Source organism: Gallus gallus, chromosome 3 (genome assembly GCF_016699485.2).
Source record: "Gallus gallus isolate bGalGal1 chromosome 3, bGalGal1.mat.broiler.GRCg7b, whole genome shotgun sequence".
Taxonomy (NCBI): Eukaryota; Metazoa; Chordata; class Aves; order Galliformes; family Phasianidae; genus Gallus; species Gallus gallus.
Genome location: NC_052534.1, coordinates 87,330,537 through 87,343,609, shown reverse-complemented (window position 1 = coordinate 87,343,609; position 13,073 = coordinate 87,330,537).

Genomic DNA, 13,073 nt, shown 5'->3' with positions numbered 1-13,073 from the left:
CTTATAGTGCCCCAAAATCAAGAGTGTTTGAAACAGTCTAGAATTAGGCTTCTTTGGGTTCATTAGCAGTGTGTGTATCTCCAGGTTGGGACTTGCTATGGCAGCTCCAGAGTGAATGGCTGCTATTGGGCTCCCAGGCAGGATGAGAGTGGAGGATATGACAGGGCACACATTGAGGACTGACCCAGGCTAATGTGCCATGTCATTATACTGGGAAAGTTCAGCACAGACAAGTTCAAGTGTTGCTCTGGGACTACATGGCGTGCTGCTCAGGCTCACTTTGAACACTGGCTACTGGACTGCTCCCAGGAGGCGGATCAATGATTGGCTTTTAAAATGAAACTCAATATCTTTGTGAGAGCTTAACTTTCCCCCAGTTCTTCTGATGAACTGTTGCAATGTTTAATTTTCATCCTCAGGGATGTGGCCTGGCTTCAACTTCTAGCAGCTGTGCTCTCTCATGCTCTCATCTGTCAGACTGAAAAACTTTATTTCCCACAAGGAGTAAGTTGCTGTTATCCATGGCTAGTGACCTTCGTAGCTTCTTTCTGACTAGATAGATAGACTAGATGGACAGAGTGTGATTTTCAGTCACCACATCATAGGGCTCTATTTTTTCCTCTTTTTTTCTCTTTGAAGATTCTCCTTTGAATCTCTTACAAGGGTCAAAGTGTGATTATATACTATCAGTCACTGTATGCTTGTCAGGTGTGTGGTAATTCTTTGTTGCTAGCCCTGGATTACCTGTTTTGTTGCTTAAAAGTGATGCTCTGATTCACTTTTTTACTACATCTGAATGTTAGATATGATAAATTTGTGAAATATATCAGCAGACATCTTCTGGATTTTTTGCCATTTGCAAGAAATTAATTCCTATTCTATCACTCATTAGACTATATGATAACCCAATAAACTCTAATTACTTTCTTTAAAACCACCAGGTGTAATTTTTCTGGTTCACATGATGTCATGACCTGAAACTATCTTTCTGCCACTTCATTAAACATAAATAGATAAAATTTTATTTTCAACCTATAAAAGTAATTTATTTTGTATTTCAGATGTAACACTAGGCTACACTCTTTTTGCTTTTCTTATTTTTTAAAGATTTCTTCTCCTCTGTTGCCCACTGGGATTTGTTTTCTGTACTAGGCCTTCTCAGAGTCTGTATATTCTATATTAGAAAGTTAAGTAACTTTCTAATGGTAGAAGGAAGAGGCATGAGAGTTTCACTTTCTAAACTATGTAATTATTACAATACCTGGCAGTATTGACCAGAGCACAAATCCTGAGTACAGTTAAGAATTTATTTCAGTCCAGGATCTGCTCCTGAGGGACAGCTGAATGCAATGGCACTCTTCAGTGGTCTTAGACTTTGAATAAATAGTATGGATGTGACCAATAATATTCTTGTCAGCCTCTGAATGACATAAACGTTAGTTTGCTAGTTTGCAGATGTGACATACTTGTCAAAAATCACCAGCTCCAAGCACAGGCTCAGGTAAGAGTCCCAGGTTGTGACAGGAGCAGCTTACATAGGATATTATAAAGAATTTCTTCATAGAGTGCGTGGTCGAGCATTGGAGCATGTTGCCCAGGGAAGTAGTGGAGTCACCATTCTTGGAGGTATTGAAGAGTTGTGGCACTGAGGGACATAGCTTAGTGATGGGACTCAGTAAGTCAGGTTGATGGTCAGATAGACCTGATGAAGATCTTTTTTCTGTCTAAATAATTCTATGATTCTGTGAAGTTTCTCTTTTTTTCACTGATTTCCCATATGCAACTAAAAACATATATTGTTGCCATATACATTCTTTCTTTATATTTACTTCAAGATTTTCATGGCTATCTTAGTGTACTTCATAGCTGGTATATTTAACAAAAGCTATAGAAAATATTTTGGGATGTGTGTCTGTGTGTGTGTGTATGTGAGTGTGTTTGTGAGCAAATGTCATCAAATGGGAAGAGAACAGAAACAGAAAAAAAAAGCATAACGTTCTTTTGTTGGTATTTCTCCAAATTAGATTGGTAAAGGAAGAAAGAATGGCAATTTCTGAACAGATTAATTTGGAGTCAGTGGAAATGCAGTTGCTATCAGTGCTTCCACACAAGGTCAACATAATTCTAAGTGCTATAGCAGTCATATGGTTTAATGTTGTTCATAACAGAAAAATAACATTTTTTTGACCACAGCACTCAACAAACCTTGACTGAAAATCACAGTTTTGTGGGTCTTTTGAATATTTCCATTTTCTGTGTATTCAACACAATGTATAGAGTAAGAGCCTCAGGTTACCGTCACAATGGACACTGACTCAACACTCAAGATTATAAAAATAAGTTTTTATAAGATAAGATATGATCATCAAACTTGTTTTCATCCTTTCTTGCCAAAACAATACTTTCCTCCTTATCAAGGCCAATAAAAGTGGTCCAGTCCCTGACCAGTTTTCAGTGGCCCAATTCTCTGAAGGCATTTTCCAGAAATGAAAGCAAAGTTAAATGCACAGTGATATAAGTAGTCTCCCTTTGAATGACAAACGCATGAGCAGAGAACTTTTCCAATTAATATGCCATCTGGATTTTTCTTCTTCATCAAAAGGGTGAACTGTACTTGCATTAGAATAGAATCATAGAATTACTCAGGTTGGAAAGGACCTCAAAGATCATCGAGTCCAACCGCGGCCTAACCATACTACCCTAACTCTAACAACCCTCCGCTAAATCATATCTCTGAGCACCACATCCAAACGGCTCTTAAACACATCCAGGGACTCAACCACCTCCCTGGGGAGCCTATTCCAGTGCTTAACCACCCTTTCTGTAAAGTGTTTCCTAATGTCCAACCTAAACTTGCCTTGGTACAACTTGAGGCCATTTCCCCTCGCCTTGTCACCTGTCATCAGTGAGAATAGACCTACCCCGCTCTCACTGTAAGCTCCTTTCAGGTACTGGAAGAGAGTAATAAGGTCTCCCCTCAGCCTCCTCTTCCCCAGACTAAACAGCCCCAGCTCCCTCAGCCTCACCTCATAGGGCTGATTTTCCAAGCCCTTCACTAGCCTCGTTGCCCTTCTCTGGACCTGCTTCAGCACCTCAATGTCCTTCTTATACTGAGATGCCCAAAACTGAGCACAGTACTCGAGGTGAGGCCTCACCAATGCCGAGTACAGGGGCAGGATGACTTCCCTAGTCGTGCTCACCACACCATTCCTGATACAAGCCAGGATGCCATTGGCCTTCTTGGCCACCTGGGCACACTTCTGGCTCATGTTCAGCCGACTGTCCAACAGTGCACCAAGGTTCCTTTCCATCAGGCAGCTTTCCAGCCACACCTCCCCAAGCCTGTAGGGTTGCTTGGGGTTGTTGTGACCAAAATGCAGGACCCGACACTTGGACCTATTGAAACTCATACCGTTAACCTTGGTCCATCGATCCAATCTATCCAGGTCCCTCTGTAGTTCCCTTCTCCCCTCTGGCAGATCAACACTCCCTCCCAGCTTGGTGTCGTCTGCAAACTTACTGAGGTTGCACTCAATCCCCTCATCAAGATCATCAATGAAGATATTAAACAGAAGCGGCCCCAGCACTGAGCCTTGGGGCACACCGCTCGTGACCGGCCACCAACTGGATTCAATTCCATTGACCACAACTCTTTGGGCCCAGCCATCCAGCCAGTGTTTCACCCAGCGGAGCGTACACCCATCCAGACTGTGGGCAGCCAGCTTCTCCACGAGAACGTTATGGGGGACAGTGTCAAAGGCCTTACTGAAGTCCAGGTAGACCACATCGACAGCCTGACCCTCATCCATTAAGCGGGTCACCTTGTCATAGAATGAATCAGGTTTGTCAGACAGGATCTACCATTCGTAAACCCATGCTGACTGGGCCTGGGACCTCAGCCTGGTTGACCTTTAGTTGGTCCATGATGGTTCCCAAGATTATCCGTTCCATGACCTTCCCTGGCACCAAGGTGATACTGATACTGTAGCTACCAGGATCATTTTTTCAGCCCTTTTTGAAGATGGGCATCACATTTGCCAGTTTCCAATCCACTGGGACATCCCTGGTTAGCCAGGACTGCCGAAAGATGATGGAGAGTGGCTTGGCAACCACATCCGCCAACAATCTCAGTACTCCAGGGTGCAGTCCATCCAGCCCCATGGACTTGTAAACATCCAGCTTTTGCAACAGGTCCAAAACTATCTCGTCTAGGATCACGAAGGGCTTATTCTGTTCCCCGTCCCTGTCTACCAGCACAGGGGGCTGTGTTCCCAGGGAGTAACAAGTCTTATTATTAAAGACTGAGGCAAAGAAGGTATTAAGTACCTCAGCCTTATCCCTATCCTTGGTGACCAGGTTGCCCTCGGCATCCAAGAGGGGATGGAGATTCTCCCTAGCCTTCCTCTTGCTGTTAATGTGTTTATAAAAGCATTTACTGTTTACCTTTGCTTTAGTGGCCAAGCTCAGTTCTAGCTGCGCTTTGGCTTTTCTGATTTTCTCCCTGCACAGCTTCACTACATACCTGTAATCCTCATAAGTAGCTTGCCCACTCTTCCAGAGACCATAAACTTTCCTTTTGTTCTTGACATCCAGCCAAAGGTCTCTGTTCAGCCAGCCTGGCCTCCTTGCCCGTTGGCTCATCTTCCGTGACATGGAGATGGTCAGGTCCTGCACCTTTAGAACAGTTTCCTTAAAATATTCCCAGCCTTCTTGGGCTCCCACGCTCTCCAAAACTACCTCCCAAGGGACCTTCTCAACCATGGTCCTAAAGAGGTTGAAGTCCACCCTCCCGAAGTCCAAGGTGGCAGTTCTGCTGACTCCCCTCCGTGGTTCAACAAGGATAGAGAAATCTAGCATCTCGTGATCACTTTGCCCCAGACGGCCTCCAACCTTTACATCGCCCACCAGACCTTCTCTGTTGACAAGCAGCAGGTCTAGGATATTGCTTCCCCTTGTTGACTCCCTCAACAGCTGTGTCAGGAAGTTATCTCCCATATAATCTAGGAACCTCCAGGACTGTTCCCTGTCAGCTGTATTATAATTCCAGCAGATGTCTGGGAAGTTGAAGTCCCCCACCAGAACAAGGGGGAGTGACCTAGAGACCTGATCCAACTGTTTATAAAGCCTCTCATCCACCTCTTCATCCTGGGTGGGTGGCCTGTAGCAGACTCCCACAATAACGTCAGTCTTGTTGGCCTTTGCTTTTATTCTGATCCATATGCTCTCAACCCTATCATCACCCTCATTAATTTCCACACATTCATAGTCTTTTCTAATATAGAGAGCTACAGCACCGCCTTTCCTACCCAGCCTGTCTCTTTTGAAAAGCCGGTAGCCCTCCATCATGGCACTCCAGCTGTGGGAGTCGTTCCACCACGTTTCTGTGATGGCAACTATATCATAACTTTCCAAACACACAATGGCCTCCAGCTCCTCTTGTTTATTACTCATGCTGCGTGCATTGGTGTAAAGGCACCTGAGCTTGATCTCCTTGCTAGTGGCAGTAACCCTACCACCCTCATCACCACACTCAGGTGTTTTCCACAGCCACCAACCTCATACCTGCCCTCGTGTTCTTCCTACAAAGGCATGAGTCATCCTCCTTTTTCACCAAGGCACAAGACCATGGGGTCTTACAAGCACATCCCTCTTCTTCAAGCACAGGGACATTACGCTCAGGCTCGATATTAGTAACCCCAGTTACACCCCCACCCCCCTTCATACCTAGTTTAAAGCTCTGTGAATGAACCTACCCAACTCCCATCTTAAGACCCTTCTCAATCGGTGGGAGAAGCCACTCCTATCAGCTGCTGGCCAGCCCAGGCTCTTGCAAACAGAGCCAAGGTCAAAAAACCCAAACCCCTGCCGGGCACACCAAGCTCTGAGCCAGGTATTAATCCGTTGGCCCATTATATCAAGTCTCTCATTATTTCCTACAGCTGGAGGGATAGAGGAGAAAACAACCTGTGCTCCTGAACCCTTTACCTGTCTCCCCAAGGCTCTGAAATCCTTTTTTGCATTTCAATCTCAAAGCAGGATATTTATCAGGCCATTGTAGAAGGCTAGCAAGTTTTTCAGGGATGATTTCCCATTTGTAAGTCCATTCTTAATAGACCTAATCAGCTTCTTGTTTTTCATATGTTTGAAAACACCTCCTCCACCAACTTCTCAAGAAGTGAAAGTGAGGCTGACCATGGCATCTGTAGTTCCCCAGATATTTCTTCTTGTCCTTCTTGATAGGAGTGACATTTGCTTTATTCCAGTCTTCAGGATACTCTCCTGATAGCCGTGACCTTTCAAAGATAATCAAGAGTGGTCTTGCAAGCACTCATGGATGCATCACAACACGGCCCACAGATTACATATGTCTTGTTTGTTTAAGTATTCAATAACATGGTCCTCCTCTTCCAAGGGTAAGTTGTCCTTTCTTCTTATTTCTGAACTGGTCCTAGGGACCTAAGATTCTGGAAGGCCAATCTTACCAGTAGAGAAGTACGCATTCAGTAGTCCTGCTTAGATTCAGCTAGACAGTTTCATATACTTTTAGACTTGATCTTCTGGAGTGCTAAGAACTGTCAGCTCCAGAAATGTTACGCTAAATTTGAAATACTTATCTGTTCTCTAATTCTGCAGGTAGCATTCAGTAATATTTCCTGAAAGTTTTTATATTCCTGACATTGCTCTCAATTAAATATCTCACATGCTTCCAGTATTCTGGTGCTTTGCAACACATCCTAAAGTGCTGAAGAGTTATGCTGAGAAGATGCCAGGCATCAGAGAATGTATTTATACATTCACACACTTCCTCTCTTTACTTGTCACGGAACAGCTCTTGCATATAAAAAGAAGTGTATTCTGTGCATCTGTACCTCTAAAATTGATGATAAATCATAGAATTTTATAAAGAAACAAGCAATGAAAAGACAGGATTAATATATTTATTCCAAGATAACTCTCAAAGACCTTTTTCAAGACTTGTTCCATCAGTTCATCCCACACCAGGAGGCCGCATTTGCAAAAGAACATAGGTTAGAGGTATCTGCCATGTTCTGTACGCCTTCACTTACTTCGGTTGTGTTTGGGATAAAACAGCTACAGAGAAAATCTAGAATGTGCTCCTAAATGCAGTGTTCGTGGGTCTTCCTGTTCCCTTTTTTTTTTTTTTTTTTTTTTTTAAGGGCAATTAAGTAGTCCAGAACACTAAGAAAGGCTGTCATCCTGACACCTAGAATTTTTTTTTTTTCTGATTGGTTTGCTGTGTCTGGACAACTGGAAACAAGTCTCTTAAAGCAAATTAGGAGCAGAAAATTAAGGAAATTAATTATGCTCCTATGGATCAATTAATCTATGTAATAATCTATTGCAGCAAATTATTAATAATAGCAGAAACAAGAGTGAATGAATGTTACAGTATGTAGAAATATTCCTATTTCTATTCTGTTTTACTGGCAATTTTTTACTATAGCTCCCACATCACATTGAGGGACTATTTACTTTTGATTAAACAAGCGTTCTTGAACTTTAGTCCAACATGATCTTAATTTAAGGTTGACATTTCCATTTTCCATAAAACCTTTTCATAATTAGATCTACTGTAAAAATAATTACTTTTTCCTTTTTACTTACATACATGATACTGTATAATTATTTCTAAAAATAAAAATTATGTGGACTAATGTTTTTTGGAAAGGTTGAGGACTTTATTCCAAAAGTAATTTTGAAAACATGTAATTTATCGAGTATGTTAATATTCATTCCTATTTCTCAAATGACTTCCAAAAGGGAGAGCAATTATTTCTCAGAGATTAATAGAATATTTAATGGTCAAAAATTTGCCTTACCAAATTGACTGTGGTTATACTGAAGGGATATTAGGAGTGTCTGTTTCATCCAGGACACTCCCAGGACTCCTGCCCAGCTGCAAGAGCAGTTGCTACTTTCCCATTTGCTGGTTCAACCAGTACTGAAGCTGAACACCTGCCAGAGACACACAGGGCACTTACAGGACAGGGACATAGCCAGTGACACAGACCAGGTGCTGCCTTCAACAGCAATTGCTGTTGATAGGATTCTCAGAAGGTGAAAGTGCTCCTGCTGTGTTGCTGACAGAGTCTGGAGGTTACTGTTGCAGACACACACACACACAATACTCGCTAGGCTCACAAGCAAACGCAACATCATAGATCCATTGAGCTTGGTATCTCTGCATGTCCAACACCCCCAGCCAGACCCCAGACACTCTTACTGACCAGCTGATCAGCTCGGTGCTTGCTGCAGACACACTCATCCCACAGGCATCCCATACTCACAGGTCCGTGAAGTACCAGCATGGACACTGGACCCACTTGGTACCCCTGTCCAGACCCAGACCCAAACACAGAAGGTAGAGAGTGAGGTAGTTAAGGAAGGAGTTAATAAGAAAGCAGGAGAAACTTTAGTGCTTAGAGGCAGTGCTCGATCAGATAAGCATACTAACTGGCCCCATTTTACACATAACCTGCCCTCTTATACTCATTTATCTCTGTTCCCTCCTTCCCTTATCCCTGCTTTCCCTTCCCCTGGAAATTCCCTCATTAGTTTGCATATTTCTGTCTCCTTCACCAACCGTCTCCATCACCCGCGACACTCAGGACTGCCAAGTCCAGGTTGCTTGCAGGTTATTGAGATCCCACCAATTGCTGTGGCTGATGAGGTTTGTTCAGGCTGGACAGGGCTCTGAGCAACCTGGTGTAGCTGCAGGTGTTCATTGCAGGACAACTGGATTAGATGCCCTTTAAAGGTTCCTTCCTACTCAAATGATTCTAAATACTGCTGTTTTTTGTCTTTGCCTCTGTTATTTTTTTTCTGTCAGATTTGTGTCCCTGTGCTCTTGTTTAAAGCTTCCTACTTTTCTTATTATTCCATTTTTTCATTGAAAAAATCCTAGCCCATACACCCCTAGAGGAGCAGATACTCCTTCCTTCCACACATCCTTGTTGCAGTGGATTGGCTAGATAATGTGTCTATTCCTAGCAAGCTTCAAAGGGAAAGAGTCTAGAACAGTGAGCTGGAATTCAACTCTACTGCAAAGTATGATATTAGTTATAAAAGCATGTATTTAATTTACTACTGCCAAGTAGTTTAGGTGCTTATATACGTGAAAGGAAGCCCCCTGGCCTGAAGCATTTGTGTTTGAATAGAAGATAATTAAGGTAATTAGAAAAAAAAAGGCTCACTTCACTGAAGTGGGGTTAATCTTTCTTGGGATGTTCTTTCCTTGGTAAATGAAGGATTGCCAGAAGGCTATTCAGACTTGTTCTTAACTCCCCTAGAGTAAAATTTCTTTCTTGCTGGAGAAGGAGCCTTGTAAAACTAGTCCTGTGAGGATAGTGCCCACTACCTGGTCAATGCCAAACAACTTTACCAAAAAATGATCTCATTGTTCTACTCCATATTCTCCGTTTGCATGTCATCCCACATTTGCTGGTGAAGAAGTTTGTGGGCCTGGATTTGAAGGGACTAATAATGTGCCACAGAACAGATGGCAAAGATGGTAGATATACAGAAGATATACTTGACTACATCTGTTTTCTATTAAGAAATCTTAGTGAAGAAAAAATCAACATTATCACCCTGATGTATTTGGCAATGAAAGTTCTGGTACCAAGCAAAGAAAACTGCTTGTTACTAGTAAGTACTTCATTTTTCATTGTAGCTGTTCATTCTCACAAGTGATACTAATTTAAATTAAATCTAATTTCTAGAAGTAACTTTTTAATATATCTACATTCAAAATTTAAGTCCAAATCCTTTCTTGGAGTACCCAAGCCTTAGAGTGCCTGAACTTACCGGCTCTCACTTTAGCTGTGAAATTTTCAGTGTATATTGGTTTTTGTTGGGGGCGCACTGGAAGTCTTTTCAGTCTTAGAAACATGGTGTCCATGAAGATCCGTCCAGAAAAACACTGCTTAAAAACTTACATCCAGCAAGGAAATCCATGCAGAAATTTCATTTTCTGTTAAATTGGAACAGAGAAGGGTTATTATTATTATTATTATTATTATTATTATTATTAACCAAGGAGTAGAGACACATTGCCTTTTTGAGCATGAAGGTTTTTAACTTTGAACTTCTACTTAACAGGATACAGTTCCAGAAAAGAGTTTTCCTTCCCAAAAGTAGAGCTGGACCACTGTAGCAAAATAACAGAGTGGAGTGTACCAGAGAGCTGATGAGCAGAAGAACATAGTAACTGCCTCAGGTCATCTAAGAAATCCTATCTGTGCCCTCTAATCTGATAGCAGGCACCATCAACACCACTTGTACTTTCAGGAATGCTCTTAAGAATTAACTTTTTATGAACTGATATAGACATCTCATCTGAAGAGTCTGGGCTTTGTGACTTCAGCAGATAAAAAGGGAATCTAACATTGGTATTTTAGTTCATTTCAGGGATATACTTTAAAATAGAATCCTTGACCCTCCCTCACAGGCTTTGTTTTGATTCACATAGCATACACACAAACTCATTTTGTTTTGGGTGGGACTGAACTGGAAGGCATTCTTCAGATACAATCTTGGGCACTAGTGAGCACTCCATAACAGGGATCAAGCTGACTTACTCCAAGGGAGAGCCTTTTGAAACACTTATAGAGTGAATGTCAGATCCTCAGCACCAACTGTTTTGTTTGACGAATTGGCTCTTACTGGACTGCCCTACTTGTTATTGTAAATAGAACCAAAATGATCTTCGTTGTGGGTCGCTGCATTTGTTTTCTGATTGAACACAGTAGCACTGGAGGATTCACTTGAATACTCAAATAAATAATTTCTAAATATGATGCCTGTGTACAAAAAAATTATATAGCAATTTATTTTATTTTATATGTTTATATTTTTATATTGTGTATAGTAATATGTTGTATGTATAGTACATTGCATATTGTATAATTGTACATATTAATTAATGAGTTAATATACTAATAAGTAAGATAATAAATCAGTTGACCAGAAATATTAAAATCCCCACATAAAATTCTATCTACTACTTTGTGGCTTTTCTCTGTTTTTCTTTTTAATTATCACGTTTTGAAGAAAGATTCATAAAAACAACTAAAGGTTCTGATTGAATGTCAGAGTGAGGTCAGTATATTTTTATCAGAGCTTCTGCAATGATTCATCTAACTGCTGGCTTGCTATTTTCTTGTCCATCGTACTCTATCAGAGGCGTTTTTTCTTCCTTGTATTTCTTTTGCTATTAAACTAAATGCAGTGATCAAAATATCCATTTCTTTTGTTTTATTAATTACATTTTGTGAATGTAGGATGATTTCAGTAGGTCTAATTCCCAAATAGCAATAATTAGACATAGATTTCTATTTATATTAAATGTTAATAGCAAAAACCCTCTATTTCTCCCTGTCATTTTAAATTCCTTAGTAATAATCCAACTTTAAGTCAAAATATAGATGTTACATTTTAAATGAAGGGGTTACATTCTCTTTTAATTGCATACATTTGTTGTATAAAACTCACACAAACAAAATGACTGCTTTCTTCTCCTGTCTGCTAAGTCACTGAATTAAGAAAACTTCATAAAATATGAGTTGTGCCCTAAGAAACGTTCTTTCAATGAAGCAAATTCTTTCAATATTTGCATGTGTACTTTCTGTATACTAATAATAAATTTCCATCCAGGAAATCTCCTTCTCACTGTATGTAGGCACAAGCATGTGTATGTGCAAATATGTAAAAGAATCTTTGTTCTGTGTCACCTGCATGTGCCGTGCTATAGGTTATTCAGTCTCCAAGCATTTGAAATTTAAATCTGTTTTACCTCTTGAGGTATGTGGTCCAACCTCATGAAGACTGTAACTTTCTTAATGCACAGAGATTTTTAGAATTATGCTGGATATGCATTTTTACATTTTTCTAAAAGGATTATATAAAAAGTCAAATTTAACCAACTGCTGAAAAAGTTTGCTATCTGTCATGGAATGCATTTCTTCCATTCAAGTACAGGAAAAAGAAAACAGAAGCCAGACGTGGGCTGGAAGTGTACTTGTAAAATTTAGCAGTGGATATTTCTAAGTGCTACATCCTCCTTTAAGCCACCATTAATTATTGGAATTCTTGCTGATGTTGCAAAATCTACCTGCAAGTCGTAGGTGGACCTTCAGCCCTTAGAAATTCATTCTATCATGGTTTCTTTGTCTAAAAATACTTCAAGTCTCTACAAGTCAACTTTTCTGACTTTTGGAATGTTTAGACTTTAAAAAATGTAAATATATTTTTAAAGTTTCATGAGATTTTTCATTTTTAATTTTGACTTTTTCCTTTTTCATATATATATTATGGGAATAAATCTAGCATGGTATATTAGAAGAGTACTATACTTATTTATTTACTTATTTATACTCACTACTAATTTTTTTCAAGTGTAAGGATGTAGTTGTCTTCTATCGTGCAAAATTATGTGATCAGTTGTATCTGCAACTCCACATTCATTAAACTGAGGTCTGCAGTTCTGTCTCTGAATTAGCTAATCTACAAAAACAAACTCTCTGCCTCTGGAATTCAAAATAAGTATCACCAATATTAATGTCTCCTCTAGTTTCCTTATGACCAGGACAGACCGCAAAAGTGTTTCTACTGCCACGGAACTAAATGATGTTAATTCCACTAGTTCTTCCTCATTGCATCTCTTGTTCAGGGATAAGAACTGAAATAAAAGAAAACACTGTACAACAGAAAATGTGATGGGGTACATTCTGCTAGTTTAACATAGTCCTTAGTCAGACAAAATACTTACAAAGTCAAAATGTCTTGGAAGAATCTTGTGAATATGGGACAAGATCAGCCACTGATGTCTTACAGTTGCGAGAACAGAAGTAGATCTTTCACGTATTTTAAGTTCCATATGAAACTTCAGTAGGACTTGTATAGTCGTACTGAAACAACTTATGCAAGAGCACCTCAAAGCCTTATCAGAAGTTCTAGAAAACTGCAGTCTTCCCAGTGGATTCTTCATAGGGATGTAGGCAGCATCATTCAAACTGCCTAGGCAAAGTAGTTTAGATGCTAGAGTATACAAC